Genomic DNA, 19978 nt, shown 5'->3' on the forward strand with positions numbered 1-19978 from the left:
GTTTTCCTTATTTGAAACTTGCTGTTAAATAGGACTGGGAGCTGCTGGAGAATGAAAATATTCAATGCTGTCAATTATAGTTGAGGCCCAAATTTCTGAAATAATATTTGTACGCCAGAGCTTGCTCCTTGTCTTATCCTTTGTTTCCTATCTCCATGGCATCCTGATCTCATGTTTCTTCAGGTCCTTATTTTTCCCATAAATCCCCATTTCACTTCTGTTGGCATACAAACTTCCTAAGTGTAAGGAAGACCTTAGGTATTTTTGGAGTCTCAGGGGGTAAATTGGAAAGATGTCGATATTGGAGAATGCTTTGTGCTTCCATTCTAACAGCGGGTGTTTCATACATGCTCTTTGCTATATCTGTACCATTCTCTTATTTACTTAATTCTAACAGTGTCCCTGAATTGAGAGAAATTATAATCTTATGAAGTAAAGGTGGGAATTGGTACAGTGAATAATATTAGATTAGATGTTAGGAAGAAATTCTTCACCATGAGTGTGGTGAGGTACTGAAACAGGTAATCCAGAGAAGTTGTGGATGCCCCATTGCTAGAAGTGTTCAAGGCCAGGCTGCATGGGGCTTTGAGCAAACTGGTCTAGTGGAAGTTGTCCCTGCCTGTGGCATGGGGGGCTGGAACAAGATGACCTTTAAGGTCCTTTCCAAGCCAAACCATTCTATGATTCTATCATATTCTTTGGTTGTGACAATGCAGAGGTTTTATTTGCATGATATCTTGTACCATTACTGAAGGCACTTCTATGTACCGTAATTGATGAGAAATTGCAGATATGCAATGTTGATATGAAAAACAACCAAAAAGAGGTTACTTATCTCTGCCACTTCAGAACTTATTGCATTGTGTCCTGTAATACATTTTCTAGTAACAGAGAGAGAGTCAAAAAAACTTGATTTCTTTATAGAAAGATCCTGAAATTCATTCCATGAGAATAGTTTGTTGTAGAATTCCATACCTGCTAAAATTATTCCAGCTGGAAAGCTCTTTCCAACAGTTATCAGAAAGGAGCTCTAGGTATGAGATCTCTCTAGGTGGGTTATACCACGATAAAAATAGATTTTGTCTAGGTTATAAACTCTTTAACAGAAGATCTAACATGACCTGGGCAATAGCATTGTGACCTCCACTGATATGTGCTTTCTCTTCCCTGTAAAATAAAAGATACAGCTGCTTAATACCAACCTCTCATAAACACAGCCATATTTAAGCCAAAAGTCACCTTTTATGACCATACAAACACAAAACATCTAATGAGCTCCAGCACAAAAGATGAATGAATCCCCTCATGCTTCTGAGAAAAAGTCTTAACAAAATGTTCAAAACCCATATAATCTCTGATGTATAATGAGCTTCTCTTTTCAAATTATGAAAAAAATTAATTTTCTTTCCAAAGTCCCTGAGGAAATTTTAAATTTTCCTTTTAGTTCAGTATATCTTAAACACTTTTTTAGACCTTCTGCACAGACTGATTGAGACCTTTCAGAGTTTATATCTGGGCAGCATCAACCATAATACATATCCAACTGTGAATACTACTGTGTTCAAGATAAAAAAATGCCCCAGGTAAGAGACCACTGGAGGTGACAGTGGAAATGTCTAGTATGACTGGACAAGATCAAGTTGGAATGCTCTAATTACAACCATCTGGTCAACGGCAGCTTCAGAGCATGACTGTTTCTTTTCTTTCCTCCCACTTGCCACAGTTTAGTCTGCAGATATTGTAGGAGAATACAGAAAAACTTTTAGTGCATGAAATTAATTATTTTCAATTTCATTATTCAAAACCTTAAGCTAACTTCACATTTGTTGTTATTATCCAAGTGAATTTCCAGAAGTTTATGATGACAAATTTGCAGGTCAATTTATTTTGAAGATAGAGGCATCCTTCTTGAGTCTGTTTCTGTGATGACTGATTGCCCTTGTTGACTAAGGGAAGCATAGGTAGAGGGAGTAGGAGGCATCTCTGCAAACCTATGATCACACCTAGAGAGCAGCTATTGATAAGAAAAGCTTTACAGCCAGTTTCTGGTTTTGTGTACCTCTACCTTATAAATTACTGTAGCCAACAAAGAAGTGACTCCATTCAACAGAAATATTAAACTTCAAACTTGAGAGAGGTTAAGGGAGACGAAAATAAATAGGAAATAATTTTGTGAAGCATAGGAGGGGTAGGATTTTCTCTCTCTTTCCACTGTTATCAACTTTTGTCCTCTGCCTCCCAGCCCTCCTCACACTCCCTGTTGGTGATATGGTACTGAGTTACCTTTGTTTAATCAACAGTCTGATGTGGTAACTTTCACCAGGCTGATTCTTCACATCTCAGACTGTCTGGAGCCTATTTCCATCAAGCAACGTCTTTGTACTTAACACCTTAATGGTCCTGAGGCGAGAGAGAAATAGCAGTTCTTTGAAAGGAGAATAATTACACCCAGACACACAAATGCATTTGGTGCCAGATTTTGTTACCTCAAATAAGCAAAATTAAAACAAATGTCTTCTGTTCTACACTTACAGTGCTTGTCTCTCTCCAGGTTTAGGACAAATGGATTAGGAAACACTAATGACCTAGTCCTGTGCCCTTTAAATCCAAGATAATTTTGCCATTGACTTCACTGGACAAAAAATCAGCCACAATGGAAAAACCTCTTGAAAGAAATTATTGTTTCTTTGACATTACTGCTTTTTTACCAGCCAGCAGTTGCAGAGTGAGGTGTTTAGAATGTGGTGGGTCACCAAATGGCTGCGTACCACTATTTAGTGTTAGCTCTAATTGTCTATCCTTTTCCAAAGAGATTGGTGATTTCAGGACCCAACTCAACCACTTTCCATGGGCACAAGTTACTTTTCAGGAAGTGCTTAAATATTTATGTGTTTTGTGTTGCTCACCCAGAAACTAACCCCAATCACTAGTCAGAAAATTTTTCATTTTATATAAACTGAAACAGTATTTTGTAGGCCATGATAGAGACCAGAAATTCATCCACCATAACTGTAGTTATATATGTTTTCAAGTATAAAAGTTTTCTCGATGTGCCTTTGAAGATGGCAAAATATAGAGCATGTGTATACTCCGCTTCTCAAAAACCAAAATTTGTGCTAATTAAACTGTTCTGTTCAAGATTATATGGAATTTTGCATGGGGTTTAAACTTCCCTAGCAAGGAGCATATACATTCCTGCTTTTTCTCACTCCTGGAAGCAAAGAAGGATCTGCAACTCCTGCACTGGGAAACCAACTGCATTCACGCTAAGCCTTGTACTCTTTTTGGGTCAGGAATTGCTTTCTTGCTACCCTAGCTTGTCAGTCAGGTTCCTATCCCAAAACCTTTAACTGACTGCTATACGAATTAATAAAACACTAGTGGAGGATAAGCTCTGACCTGCAATTGTACTTACTGCTTAATTATTAGCATGCTCTCTGGCATGGTTTTAGCTGATGATGGCTGGTAGTCTCTCACCACTTGTTTAAGCATAATACAGGAACAATAACTTTTCCTGTAAACAAGAAAGAGAGCTTCCTCTTTTTAGATAAATATACATAAGCTATACCACAACCAAGTGGCTCTGACCGAAGGACTGTCCAGAGCTTGTTTTATTCACTAGCTTATGTACTGCCCCTGTGAATTGGGCATGCACCATTCTGAGGGCCGTGTTCATACCAAGAAGTGTAATTAAAAAAAGGAGCTGAAATAAAGAATTCAGCAGTGTCTTCAGCTGTCATGACCTGTAAACAAACTCAGCTTCATGCTTGCTGGATCTATGCCAATGAACACCAGCTACAATACAGTAAAACCTCTCCTCAGTTCCAGGGTCATTCTGTTTACTGTCTTATTACAAGATGCCAAGTAGAGGAAATTAAACATAGAATTTAACAAGAGGTGGGATCTTTACCCTAATGGAATGAGAATTGCTGCAGGGTATGATTTTTAAAACCTCCAGTAGATTTAAGCAGGAATAAACAACTTTATGTGTAATTTATCCAAACATATTTTTATTTTCAATAAAAGAGAGTAACCAAAAAAAGAAAAATGGAACCATTACACATGAAAACAAGTATATAGAAATAATCTCTAAAGGATAAAAAATTGATGATGCTTATTAAATATTTTTACATACTGGTAATTTAAAAGGAATAAATACCTTCAAATAACCCATGCATTGGTGTAATGTGGAACACATTTTTCTTAGCAAAAATTTCATTACTTAGAATGATTAATTTGTGTCTCAGACACATCTGTTAATTATGGAGTGATATAAATTATGCATAAGAAGGGAGGTTATGCCCTGGTCATTTTTGTTAATTTATTTCCACAGAATAGCATAGTGATATTGGGAAGGAAAATGCACAATACTACCAAAATGCCACAATAACACATAAAAGCAATGTATACATTATAAGTCTTAGACTGTTGGTGAACAAAAAAAAAAGTAAATATTATGTCACAGTCATTTTAATAATACAATCAAGATAGGTGAACAGCAAGTAGCAAATAGTGTGATATCTTTCAGAGTGCTTTTCTGTCTTTATTTAACTGTATGATCAAGGGATAACACAGTTGCTTCTTGCCAGTGGGTAATGGCCTGACCAGGCAAATGAGGATGCCGGCTTACTTGCATTTCCTTGATTTTGTACAAAAGAATACCATTTTGACAGATACATTTCCTGGATTTACAGCATTAGCAAAAGAAGGTTTCTTATTGCAACAGCTTTATAGCTTTCTCATTAAAAGACATATGAAGCCAACAGGCTGGTTAGTAACAAGTTCACATTTTCGTTCTTCTTTTTTTCCTCATTTTTCTATTTAAGAATGAACTTTAGAATTGGGACTTCTTAATACAAAGTTGCTGTTTCCCCCGCTGTTCCTGAGTGTGATACTGATAATTTTTTTCCTAGTTACCCATTTACAATTGTACACAAATCAAAATTAATGAAATGTCTCCCTTTCATTAAAATAAATTTGTTTTGAGATTCACACCACGGAGTTTGTAAAGAAGTTTGGGGTGTTGTGCAGGTGTCTTTTTACTGGAATGTGGAACCCACATACAGTTGTTGAATACTAAAGGAGCCTCAGGAAGAGGTCTCAGCTCTGTCTACATCTCTTAAGTACTGACTTCTGAAAGAAAGCTATAGGCTTCCTTTATAAGGGAGGTTATAGTATTGAACTTTCAGCATCTATTATCAAGAATAACTGGCAAGTTCATAAAATAATATTTATACCACATATAAATAGGCTGTGAAATTCATGTCTTTATTAGTATTAAGTTTATATGAATTAAAAAATTTACTGAAAACACTCATGGAAGAAAATTTGTCACAGGGTATTGAATAGAGAGATATTACTCCCATCTCAGGACTTCCCCAAGACACAGTTTGTTGGAATTGAGAGTGTGTTCTGGGGAAAAATTTTCTTATTTTTTTTTTATTGCATCCTCTCCATAACAACTGTTGCTTGTTCTGACTATTGTTGAAACGATACCTTTTTGCAAATAAACCTATACTTTCTTTTCGCAAACTAGATTTAGTACAAACCTGGTGGTGTAGCTCCTCACCTGGTACAGAGTACCTTTGGACTATGTAGATACTACTACGGTTTAAAATGCAGTAGGACTAAACTCAAACTCATATATTTTGCAAAAGGTTGAACTCAACAGATGAACCGACACATTAACTCTGCTGACATATCTGCTCTTCCTGACCTTTGCTTGAAAATATTTGCTTCCTAGAGGAAAGAGGTTTGGAGTAGTGCATCCAAACTGGGCATCCTCTGTCTTTTCTATTAAACTTCCAACTATGACTTAAAATATTGTATTGCATGTGGTCTCTGATTCATTCCTAGCTCCACAATTCAAAATGTTGGATGAAATCCTCAGTCAATAAAACTTACAAAGGACCAAGGTTTCCCTTCTAGAAATGCTCATCTACTAACAGCATTGACTAACTGCAGTGGACCCCTACACAACCAAAAGTCGTGACACCAGAATCATAGAATCATAGAATGATTTGTGTTGGAAGGCAGGTCATCTAGTCCAACCCTCTTACAATAAGCTAGACCAGGTTGCTCAGAGTCCTGTCCAACCTGACCTTGAATGCTTTTCAGGATGCGGCTTCTCTCTGGACACCCTGTTCCAGTGTTTCACCACAATCATTGTAAAAAAATTTCTCTCCTATATCTGGTCTAAACCTACACTCTTTTAGTTTAAAACCACTACCCCTTGTCCTGTCACTACAGGCCCTGCTGAAAGGTTTGTCCCCATCTTTCTTACAGGCCACCTTTACATACTGAAATGTGCTATGTCTCCCAGAGTCTTCTCTTCTTCAGGCTGAACAGCCCCAACTCTCTCAACCTGTCTCCACAGCAGAGGTGCTCCAGCCCTCCATCATCTTCATGGCCTCCTCCAGACCCACTCCAGCAGGTCCATGCCCTTGCTGTGTTGGGGGCCCCAGAGATGGACACAATACTCCAGGTAGAGTGTCACCAGAGCAAAGGAGAGAGGGGGAGAATGACCTCCCTTGACCTGGTGGTCAATTTTTTTTGTGATGCAGCCCAGGACACAGTTGGCTGTCTGGGCTGTGAGTACCCATTACCGGCTTATTTCCAGTTTTTCATTCACTAGCACCCCCAAGTCTTTCTCCACAGGGCTGCTCCTTTTATTCCACAGCCTATATTGATACTTGGGATTACCCTGAACCACGTGCAGGACCTTCCACTTGCCCTTGTTGAAGTGCATGAGGTTCTCAGGGGCCCACTTCTTGAGCTCGTCCAAGTCCCTCTGAATGGCATCCCTTTGCTCAGGTGTGTTAACCACATTTAGCCTCATTTAGCATCCATATTTAGAAAAGGTCCATATTTAGAGAAGCAATTCAAGACATGCCTATGTTGTGATCCAGAAGATCTTATAAACTCTTGTCTTAATCAACATCTGAAGATTTTGAAAAGTAGGAGGAGCATTCAGCTTGTCACTTTTCAAAAAAAATCCAAGCACTACTTTACATCATCCTTTTCAATAATTTTTGGCTTAAAGTAGGCAATAGCTTTCTATTTGATCCATTAGACTCATTTCTTAAGGAGACAATCGATTAAAAAGTAATAAAACTACTAACTAATAATAACATTTATAATGTCAAAATGGCAATATGGGAGCTAGGACAATTAATTCCATTTGGAGACTGACCCTGTTCTCTCTTGGGGCTAAAATGGGATTACTATGTAAGAGGATTGTGGATATAACTCTGCTCCTCTTCTGCCTTCAGCTCTATTGAGCCCGTTTTCGGACATGCAACCAATGAATGCAATGGAAATGGGTTGAATAAATACACAGAAAGTGACTCATTATTTAGTCCTTCATGGATAAACAGAGCTTTTGCTTGTCTTAAAGAACCTTGAAGCAAGATTACACTGCATGTCATGGTGATTGTGTTTGAATCTGTATAATTTTTTAAAAGATCAGTTTGGCCAGTATTTGGACAGATGGTGTTCACATCCCCAATCCATGGTGTATTTGCAGTAGGGCTAAAGTTAAAGTGCTTTTTTGCATTTGCAATCACATTCTGCACTTTACTGACAGCAGCTTTAATTGGAAAAGCTTCAGCTTTTATCCTAGCTGATATTACTTTCCCTGTAAGATGGATACGTTTTGCAATTAATTTTTCTCCATGGACTATATTATGGTGCAAGTAATAATTAAACAAACCTTAACAACTCCTGCCGAGATGCAGACACAGAAATCACCAGTGGTGGAGTCTGAATGGAGCAGTTTCATTTGTATAATTCTGTACAGGATATTTTCATTTCTGTTCTGAATTCTTTAGTGAACGAAAATATTTGTTATTTGTTCTGTCACTATAAGTGAAATATCTGTGAATGTGATTTTTTTTTTCAGCAGTTCTGTATAAGAAGAATTTTTCTGCTCAAGTTTTAGGAAACCAAAGTGAAGAATGTGTCACATATGGAAAAATACTTTTGAGTTTCTGTGTTCTAAGTACAACCAAAAAATAATTCTGTTGAAGGCAATGGATGAATATCATCCTCCCATTTTTATGCACCAGAGGGGAAAGAGGATTTTTCAACTTATATCATGTTTGAATTTTAAATTCATATACAAAGAGTGCTTCAATTTATCTAAGGGCAGAAGTGACATGAAGCAAATGGAATGAAACAATTGCCTATGGAAGTTCAGTTATAACCATCCCACAATAAGAAATGAGCCCCTTTACACTGAGGATATCTTTAGCTCCTATTATTCCAAAATTAACCCACTGAAGTAATTTTTCTACAAGACCTCATGCATGGGGTGGTATTTGTTTAAATTAAGGGCATGAATATACCCTGGTAAAATGAAAATTGGTTTGGATCACTGCACCTTAGGATATACTGTCTTTTGAATGTGTGTTAGTTCCCTGGTGGAGAACTAAAAAATGTGGCACATATTCAGAAAATATTTCTGTTTATATCCAGCTTTGAGTCAGCAAATACTGGCATTGTTCTTGCATTTGAATTAAATTTGTGCTAAAAAGTGTTCCTGGTAGGGGAAACAAGCAGTGTTTCAGAAGACATCATTACACCTGAGGACCTGTATTTTGGCCATCTGAAACTGGGCATGTAAAAATGGAAGCATAGGATGTAACTTTTTGTTCCAAATAATATTATGTATTACATGTATTATAAATATAAAACATATATTGTATATGCAAAAATTACATATATTAAACAAAATATATACAGTCATGTGCTTGTGAGGACTTTTTAACAGTTCCCAATTGCAGATATCAAGACTCAAAATTCTGCAAATTTACTTTTATGTGATTCTAAATCACTTTCCTTAAAGACCCTCATAATCCAATTAATAAAGGTTAATAAAAAAAAAGATTTTGAATAGTTCCTCTGCATTGTGCAGTGTTAATGCTCTGTGCCATGGCAGTGAACTGGGTGCCACAGATTTTATTAGGGGGGAAACAAAGACTTGTTTTGGCTCCACTGTTTCCGTGGACAGGTAGAGGCATCATTACAATGAGACTGAATTTTAGGGCTGACTTGAGAGTGAAATTGCTATAGACTGCCTCACATTTTGTTTCTCTTTTTAATCATGTAGGCTAAAAGAAGGAATCCCATTGCCTTCAAAGGAGGGCTGGGCTTTGCTTCGATCTGGGCTTTGCTACTTACAACTCCCCAGTACTGCATGTTGTATGCTAGACCCTAAAATACCACAATTGCTCATTTTCTGTTTTCTGGTTTATTTTCATTTTGGCATGGAGGGACAACCATTATGAACTCTCTGATTTTATGATGCATTCAGACAGTTGTCTGAATTTATTTATTTTGATCACTCTTAACTATACTACAACCTCCATCTTACTGTTACTGTGTTGACACTTACAGTTTCATACTCCATAAAACATTTGACAGTGTAGCACTTTTACACACTCTTATGATAAATCCTTTCTGTTATACTCATTACTATACACAGAAACATCAGTACACAAGAATTCTCCAGGTGGAAATACCCTTGGCATGGCTTTCCATTCTCAAATACTGAGTTTGAAAAAAATTTAAAAGATTATTTTTAGCAAACTAGAGCTACCAATTGCATATGAAGAAATGCATGACTGAAAATGACTGAAAATTTAAGTTACCAATGTGGTACAAATAGGGTGAGGGACTGAATAATTATTTAAGATCATAAAAGAGCTCCCTGATGGCTAGGAGAAAAAATCATCCTCAGATCTAAACATCACTCACTTTCTTAACCCTAAGCACCACATGCCTTCTGACATTTTTCTAGCCATTTGATGAGAAAAACAGATACAAAACACACCTTCCTCACTTTCTGTTTAATCCCACTCGTCATTTTTTTATAAACCAGTTTGCAAAGGCATCTACTTTCAAACACAACAGTGAGGGATAGAAAAGACGTAATTGCTAGGCAGACCATCACCTGAGATCATTAAACTGCATTGCTCGATGGTGGTCTTTTTTCTCCCTCTCCCATAATTCAGAACTCAAATCTTTTCAGTTCTGTGCTCAAAAAAATTTCCAATAACATATCTCTGCCAATTTTGAGCAACCCAAATAATACAGTTTAAGCAAATCCTTCAAAAGACAACAGCTTTTTATTTTTCACTGTAACATTCTCAGCAATAATTGTCTGTTTTACTATCCATGAGCCTCAACAGCCAGCAGATTTATATTTTATTAACACACCATTACCTTCAATTGTAAATTATTTTTCTTTTTAGAAATTATGTGCTCTGACTACTAAGTGAATTCAAATAACTACCGTAGAACAAAATATAATTATGAAGCAGGATTTGAAGCAGTCAACAAATTGCACAACTCATTCCCACTCCTTTGCAACTTGTCTTGCTTTCACCCTTGATTAAAGTACAGACAACCCAATTCCATTTTCAATAACTCTGTTGGAACACCAAGGTATAAAGGGTTGCCAGAGTCAGCACATCATGTAGTTAGGTTTACTCATATGCAGGCAGAGGATACTGATGTCAACTCTAAAGTGAGCTATGACATTCAATAGAGAATTAAAACTTTGGGATTGAAGTTCTGGTCTATCCTGTGATCTAAGTGAAAATAATATTATTGTTGTTGTTGTTGTTGTTAAAATTATTATAAAAATTTAATGAATGACCATTGCTTGTGAGCGTTCTGATGAACTGAGGATTGATACTTTCCAAAAGAGTCAGAGATTCCTGAGTACATTCATAGCATTTGGAAATCCACTAAAGATTTTTATTCTTGCTTGAGTGTTTTCAGGCAAGGTGCGAAGTGATTAGGGAAAGAAAAAAAAGGTCTCATTTATTAAGACTTTTTCTAAGGGCAAAATTGATTATTAGCCAAAGAGCAGTCAAACAGAATTAAATTCAGTTTGTTTATACAGTCATTATTCAAAAATTACAGATTATAAAAAGCCGTACATCAATAGGAGCTCCATGAATCTCACTCAGTCTACTTAGAACATCTCTTCTCCATGCAGAGAATGAGACTGCACAGAGATTAGACACCTGGAAGTCTGCCAAAGAGTAAGAGGAGAGAAGTAAAGGAGAGATCAAACTAAAGGCTGAATCTCAGTCTTTCTTAGGTACCCAATATTCCTTTTCTACAGAGCACACTGGCATTCTTTAGCCAAATTTTGAAACAAATATATTTCTCTCAAACTCCATTACATTAAGTGGGGAAAAAAACTAAAAAGACAACCAACCAAAAAAACCAACCAATCAACCAAAAAACCCCACAAAAACCCCAACAAATCCAAAAAAACCCCCAACTCCCCTAAAAAAGACATAACCAAAAAAAGCCACAAAAAAACCAAAAGACACTCCCCCATTTTTTGGGCATTCCTATTACAACATCTTCCTGTGGTGACTTTGAGATATCCACGTGGACAATGGATGAAACTCCAGCAAGAAACAAACACAGAAATCTGGGGTTTCACATTGTAATTTGGTACTAAAGAAACTTCAAATTAATGTAGTTTATTCCTTTTCCCAGTAGTGATACTCTTTAGTGCTGAATAGTTCATGATGTAATCCCTGGACCAAATTGATTTTTGTTTTACATTTTGAACTAGTATTTTCTTATTTTGTGTAACTCCCACAAGTTTTCAGTTTCTTTTTAATCTCTATTTCCCTTATACAAAATGGCCATCAGTGTGGTGCATGATAGATATGGCATGTGAATATTTGTTGCACATATTGTGGTGTTCTAGAAGAACTCCTAAATCTTTCAGTTAAGCAAGCTACTAACAAGATCCTTTTAGCAAGCAGCAGTAGAAATTTGAAAACATGGATCATTTTAATGAAATGATGCCTAAAGAAAATACAGGGAGAAAAAAACTCCGAGACAAGTTAGTTTTGGAGGCGAGATAAGGAAAGGGTTTTAATTTGTGCCTCTGAGGCATAGAGATTACAAGACATGCACAACCCTTCCGTGCCTGAGATGTTACAATTTATAATACTGCCCGACAAATCCGAGTTTTGTCTATCCCATAGCTTTTGTTCTGGTCCAACCCCTGGCCCACCCCCTGGGAATTGGGTCTGGGGGCTTTTCTTCATCATCTTCATCTTCTTCAGAGCACAAAGGGTACACAGTCACCTAGTTTCTGACCGTGTTCTGTGGTTCAGGTCAAGATATCAGTGTTCTCTAAACATCATAGACCTTGCCTTGACAAAAGACTAAACATTTTCTACTGGAATTCGGGGCTAGGATTGATAGGGGGAACATAGAATGGGGTAAGAGGGTTGAGGAATAAGGACTGCTGCTTCTAAAACCTACTTTTACTACTTAACTACTTATAAAGCTTATAAAATTAGGAAAATAAGAAAAAAACAGATGGACCTTACGACATCAGAAAAAAAAAAAAGACCTCCTAGAGAGTTTAGGGTGTCCTGAAAGTAAGAAATTTCCACCTGACTTACTGTCTTATATAATGAGGTCCTTCACAGTCCTTTACTGAGTCTGGTCTTTGGAAAGGCACTATGGCATGAGGCAGTTTTCCACTGTGATTGTTTAGGATAGTGTCTTTGAGAAGTATGTAGCCACCTCAGCAGAGAATATAAATATGCTGTCAAAAGTTTTACATTTAGGGCACAGCTCCTAAATATGTTTTTTATTTTGATATACATGTGGCGACTGAAATATCTTGAAGTTTGTTTTTCAGGTGTGGTACCTGGTGTATCTACATCCAGCCTGGAGGTCATAGAGCTATGCTTACCTAGCAAGGGTTTGCTTATTGACCAGAGACATGCAAAAGTGTTTCTGACAGTTGGTCGACTTTATTCCAAATAGGCTTTCTTTACTTTTAGCTTGGTAATATATGGGGAAGAGCATGAGTGCGCACATTTTGCAAAAAGATTAAACTTTCCTTTATCAATAGCCCCACATACTTTGCATGAAATATAGGTACTTTATCTAGAGAAAGTCTATTTCTTTGGTAATATTTCCACATCCAGATATTTCTCCTATTATTCCAAAGCTTCATAACACACTTAATATACCAAATAGGTATACTGGTACACTCTCAGTACGCACTTAAGAATAACGCATAATGCACACTTGAGTGGCTCCATTGGATTTTTATGTATTATTTTTATATGGATTGTCAGCATAGCTAATTCAAACCCGAAGACATTTCTATTGTTTATTGCAAGCATATTCTGTAAATAGAAAAAATAACTCAAAATAAATTGTTGCAGCTTTCTCATTATTGATAACCAAAACATCCTTGGGTCAAAGGTAATCTTGGATGTGTTTTCACCACTAACAGTTGCCCTTTAGCACCAGAAGCATTTGAATATATTGAATTTATAGTGCAACATTCACACTGTCTGTCTTCTCATCCCAGGCTCTTTTAATTTAAAGGAAAGTAATTTATTCTGCAGTGAATCCTCTGTCAGAGCATTGTGAAAGCTTTCAAAGGCATCATTTGAATCAGGCATCCATCACACGCTGTCAGGCTCCTTAGCCTGGTGAGGATTTTTACACTGTTGTGCCAAGGATGTAAACAAAGATAATGTATTTGATTTTTTTCTATTGATCCTCTTTGCTTTGAGAGCCTGACTAGTCAATGAGGACTTTCCAATCTGAACAGCCTGCCAGACCACTTACTTCTGCTTCTGTCAGGCAATGGAGTCTCTTTCCTTCCAGACTTTTCTATCTGATTGCTAATATTTTTTTGTGTGTGTCTGGCTCTGTGGTGATTAATGATAGGTCAGGTTTAGGGAGTAACCTGATATTGCTCAACCCAAACACCTGAGAAATGTTCTCTGGCTGGTGTGATTGTCACGGAGTGGAGTCACAAATGACTCTGTGACAATCACCCTGAATGGTCATTTATAACATTCATTGAAGTGTGGTTGGAGTGATCTGGAAACTGTTAGCTTCATGAATCCTATGCTTTGACTTTGATGTGGAATTCTAGCAACAAAGGTGTCTTATGCTTGGTTAAAAGCTTCAAAGCCATATCAGACAGTTCATATAAGCACAGTTTAGTGAGCAGTAAAGATATTTCTGTTTTCTTCTGAAATAAACTCTGTTGATTTTTCTCTCGTTTCTCTTGTAATGGCAATAGAATTAGAAAACCTGAGTTGAATCATCAACAGCTTCTAACTCAAACATACTGCATATAATTCCAAATTCACGCTAGTCATCAAATAATAGAGCCTGCTGAAATGTTGTGAACTAATATGACTCTGCAATAAAATCAAAACTAGATATTTATACACTGAGGCACGAGCACTGTGGTGGTACAAAGATTACATGTATGTTAGTGTCATGTTTCGACTTATTGGTCCAGTCCCTTAGCTGATATAAATCAGTGAAGTTGCACACATGTTTGTGAAACGAGACTGACTTACCCTTCTTGAAAATATTTTTTATCATTATATTACACTCAAGTTTCCTAAATGTGTGTGGTTTAACATATTTTCATGTATTTAATGTATGTTAATGTATATTCTTACCAACATGATGAAAAGATGCTGATGCCCTCTATGAGAAAACTTTCAAAACTTTGGAGAAAAAATAGAGCAAATTTCTTAGATAAATACATTACGGTGGTGTTTCTTCCTTCCTCTTCAAGTAGTCTCACAATAATAACTAGATGGGGATAAAAACAGGGAAGTTTTGGGGAACAATTTAGTGGAGAAACTGCAAAGCTTCTCCTAGTAACTCAGACGTGAGCCACAGGGAGAGGTTTTGTTTTCCAGCAGATTGGTCTATCTACAGGGTTTTAAGTTTATTTTTTCAGATTTATAGAACATAGTAACTTCAGAAACCTTTAGAAAACTGAGTGTGGGATACCATATGAAATGACTAGGAAAACCAATCTGGTGTTTCCTCACTCTAAGTTCCTTGGTTTTGTGTTTCTCTATGTAGTGAGCAAAAAAAATTAAATGCAGGTTTTGCCATCTTTGTTTCGCATCAGTGAACATTCACTGATATTAACTTTGGTGCTTATTCTTGAATGTTTTACTGATTTCAAATTGCACAGATGTTCTTATCCTGATATGTTTCATCAGAATTGTAGGTATGATTAAGGAAAAAAGCTAAAAATAAAACTCAGAAAAAATATAGTTTATCTCCCTCTGACTCTCTTGCCCTCGAATGTTCAGTCTTGCAATATATAGCTTCTCATGATTTTCTTAGATTTTGGCAGCATTGCAATGGGATTTTAATGTAAAAATGGACATAACAAAAGCCTTGCATCTTCTTTGCACATCACATTACTCTGGTCCCAATGGCGATTAAAGCATAACAACCTCAGTGTAGGACACAACTTGTTGTTGGGAATTGATGATAAATGCTGAGGATATATTATGGTATCAATACAAAAATGGTTTGTAGCTGTTAGCAAGCTAGAAGCACTGTACAGTATATGCATTTATATAGGAAGAATGTCATGGCATGTACATAGGAATCCATTATCCTACTCTTGTTAATGTTCTGAGTGGGAGTAAAAAACAACAGAAATGTTTCTTTTGCTCCAGAAATCCTTTTGACAAAATCACAGCAAGTATTCTCTCAGCATAGACATACAGGTCACAGCAAGAATGAAAATAAAGTGAAAAAGTGACAGGATATTTCACAGGTTACAGAAATAGAGAAATCTAAGATATAAGAATCGGGGAAAAAAACAATGTTAAATTGTCTTCCTGAGCTTCCTGTGATTTGCACCCAGGGTATCTCGCACTAGTCTCTGAAGGCCTTATTCTTGGAAGGCAATGATGCTCTGCCTTCTCTTCCACTACTGGCAGTTCAACATTCTGTGTTGGGAGTCCCCAGCTGTGGAACTTCCTACGAGGTTGTTTCAGGATATAAAGGAAAATATAAAGGAGACCACATGAAGAGCAATGCAATGGAATTCCAACCACTCCAGCCAGTGAGTTGACTTCATCAGGGACCCAACTTAAATGTCTCTATGCAAACTCAAGTAGTACAGGGAATAAACAAGAGGAGCTGGAACTGTGCACATGCCTGCAGGGGTGTGTTCTTATTGGCATCAGAGAAGTGTAGTGGGATGGCTCCTGTGACTGCAACGTTGGAATGGAAGAATATGGACTCTTTAGGAAGGACAAGAAGGGAAGACAAGTAAGACAAGGAATTGTCATCCTGTGTCAATGACCAACTGTAGTGCATGGAGCTCTGCCACAGACCTCATGGATTAGGAGCCAGCTGAGGGCATATGGGTCAGGATTGAAGGGAGGGCAGGGACAGGTGACATTATGCTGAGGGTCTGCTATGGGTTACCAGACCAAGAAGAATGATCAGATGAATCTCTCTACAGACAGTGGACCGACCTCACATTGACAAGTCTTGATCCTCATGTGGAACTTTAACCACCGTAACATCTGCTGGAGGGGCAATACAGGGCACAAAGCAAACCAAAGGGCTCCTGGAATGCATTGATTTGGAGCCCCTTCTCCAAATGACAGATAATCCAATGAGGAGAGGTGCTATACTGTATGTCCTTGTTCTTACCAACAAGGAGGGGCTGGTGGGGAATGTGAAAGTCAAAGGCAGCCTTGGCTGCAGTGATCAGGAAATAGTGGAGTTTGAGATCCTCAGGGCAGTGAGGGGGGCACACACTCAGCTCACTACCCTGGACTACCGAAGAGCAGAATTTGACCTCTTCATGAATCAGCTTGGTAGCATACCATGGGTTAAAGCCCTAGAGGGAAGAGGATCCCAAGACATCTGGTTAATATTCAAGGATCACCTCCTCCAAGTTCAGGAGCAATGCATACCAATAAAGAGAAAGTCAGGCAAAAATCATCTTCAAGGTCTTTTCCAACCTTTATAATTTTATTCTGTGATTCTAGTGTCTGTTAACACTAAGTCTAAATTACATCTAGGATTGTTCTGCAAAAACTTGGGCATCAGCTTGAGATGCTTACATTAAGAACTGTCATCATTCTACTAACTTAATATAGTTAAAGTATAAGGATAGGCACCTTCAGTAGGCAATTATTATCTTAACAGATATTCATTGCCCTCTAGAGAAATTTGTATTTATCAAATGCTTATATGTGGGACCTATAGCAATTAAGCTCCTTAGATACAAGACTTAAAGTTAAATAGGCTGAATCTGAGTCAGCAAAAGTTTTAAGAACTTTTAGGTACTGACTTTGCACAAATTAGATCAAGATATATGTGTCTCCCTTGGACTTGGAGCCAACATGCCAGCCCTCAAAGTCAACTCTTACTTTTCCGGCTGAAAATGGTCAGTCAAAATTATTTGGATGTGTTTCTAAGTAGGAACCAAACAGAGTTTGCACTGTAGAGATTAATCATGTTTTTGTCTACACCTGCATTTTCAGAGTTAAATTATGAGTCGAAGTGAACTTGGGATAAGTAAAAGCAGTGAAATAGATCTTTGATTAAGATGCCATCAAAGGCAAGGGAGGCTGAATTTGAACTTCAGAGAGTTTTAAATCAGAATCTTTTGACTACACTGGCATCTTGTAATTGACTCGACATGGAATTTGCTTTGCTTCACCCCATGATGTCTAGGCAAGAAAATCAAGATGGCTGCAGAGGCAGGTGCTAACAGGTAAGAGCTCCTTTGCCCATGTTGTAAGCCATCTACAGTGCAATAGCTATTGTTAGCACATTTCTGTGCCTGCATTATTAAGCCTTACTTCTCCAGAGAACTCTCAGCAGCTTTAGGTCTGAACAATTTTTACAATACAAGGGGTAATACTGGGTGTGACAAATATGCAACTGACAGTTGTTCTGGGATCTTCACCCTGGAGCGCTGAAACCAACATGTGGCAAGGGTATTTTTAACCAGGCTAAGAGAGAAACTTGATTTATTTTAAATTTTGTAGAAAGTACATATATAAAATATTTTGTTTACCGTTCTCCCCCACGAGGAGCAAGGTGATGAGACATATGTTGTCTCCAAACATTCATAAAAAACTTATTATTACCCAGCAATAAAAGGCTCAAACATGACTAGCATTGAAATCCAGCTATTAAGAGTCATATATTATTCTTACTGCTTTGTTCCTCCCTTGCCATAGGCATCAGTAAATAAATCTCAGAAATTAGAGGTGGAAAAGATCTATTGCATGTTCAGAGATGGTTTAAGTTGATGTTGTGTGAAAGAGGCTGAAGAAATAGACTCTGTTCTTATAAAAAGGTTTGATAGGCAAGGAGATGTAAGAACAACTCCTTCCTCACCATAAAAGTTAATCACATATACAACACAAGCAGACACTTGCGCAAAATGCATTGTTGACACCTCTAACTTGTAGGTGGTATCACTGGTTCAACCTTAATGATCAGTGAATAAAACTTTTGCTGTAAAATGTAAATATGAGTATGGTAAAAAGCGAGAGAGACTAGGGATTTAGCTGCTTTTGCTGAAAGGAAACAAGCAAATTTTAATGTTACAGGGATGAACTACACCATTTGATGACAGAGTATAGGATACTTAGCGTGCTGCAACCATCCAGAGCTAGAAAATAGGAATACTTTAGGAGCTACGTGCTCCTATATGTGGCTTTGTATGGTGCACACCCCAATCTTTAATGAGGTATTCTTCATATATATTAGCACTTTTATGGTTTGGGGAGATTGCTGGAACTACTTTGATAAAGGCTTGTGAGAGCAAAGGCAAGTATAGGCCAATGGAGGCAGAGATAGCTAAGTTGAATAGCACAGTATCCTTCCACCAGCAGAGAAGGTGAGGTGCTGTAAGCACCCCAGAAAAGGGAGCAAAAGGGCAAAATCGCTCACCCTGTAAGGTTACCCACTTCTCAAGAGCTTATAATAATTTAGAGGCACAGCTCAGATGTACAATTCCAAGAGGGCAATAGAGCAAAGAGGAACAACCCCATTATAACTGAATCCTGAGGAAAAGCAATATAATTCTCTGATCATAGTAAGGTTAGAAGAAAGCCTAAAATATACCAATATCTCTATCCAAGCGACACAACTGGAAAATCTGTGAAATGACCTTTGCATAAAGATGTAACACTCTCAGCAATTCCCTCCACAACCATTTCAAAGCATGGAGTATATGAATATTTTCTCTGTAATGTTCAAGACAAAGTTTCTCTGCAACTAAACATATTCTTGTCTGGAACAGCAGAACTTTTGAAGAAAGGAAAGAATAAGACAGAAAAAAACCGTGGAAGACTCCATTCTGACTAGGATTTATGCATGCAGGTATGGATATGTAAACCCAAGCTGCTTGTCTAGAAAGTCTTTATAGTCATTAGAGAGAATTAGGCGCTTTGGAGATATGACTCAGCTCTTTCTAAGGTAAATGTAAAAAATATCTCAAATGAACAATGCTTCACAAATTCCTCTGTCTTTCCACTGCCTATAAAAAGAATCTAGGGAAATAAACCTATGAAAACATCTGTAGATACCTGTTACATACCGATTCTTGCTCAAGGTTTTATGAATCAAAGTCACAGATGAGATCAGAGTCCAACTTTCCATCCACTCATCCTTCCAGCTGACATCATCCTCTTCTATATTTCTGTTAAGGATTATTAGTCTAGGTTATCCCAGGTAAAAAATAGAGAGGCAAAAAAAAGTATAACTAATAATTTTAGACTGATGGGTATGTAAAGGAAACTTAATTGAGAATTTTTCATTTATATTTCCACTGGTCTGTGTAATTATTTGAACATTTTGCTCTATCAAACTTGGAAAATAGATTTTCTCTCTGACAAAGATGGAATCTTTGCTAGGCTTTGCTACAAAATGCATTGACCTCTGAATAATGATGTTTGTTTTCATGTAACTCTGATCAATCTGGAAAAAGAAATCTAGAATGAAATTAATTTTTCTGCAAAGACCAACAAAAACCCATCCACCACTTCAATCCATTTCAGTATCAATTTTGTTTATACTAAATAAGGAACTTATTTACTGCTTACAGAAATTAGCAAAGGTTTCCTGGGCGCTTCGCTGCAATTTGGATCAACCCTGTGGG

This window comes from Corapipo altera, unplaced genomic scaffold (assembly GCF_003945725.1).
Source record: "Corapipo altera isolate COAL_440 unplaced genomic scaffold, ASM394572v1 0, whole genome shotgun sequence".
In the NCBI taxonomy this organism is placed as follows: Eukaryota; Metazoa; Chordata; class Aves; order Passeriformes; family Pipridae; genus Corapipo; species Corapipo altera.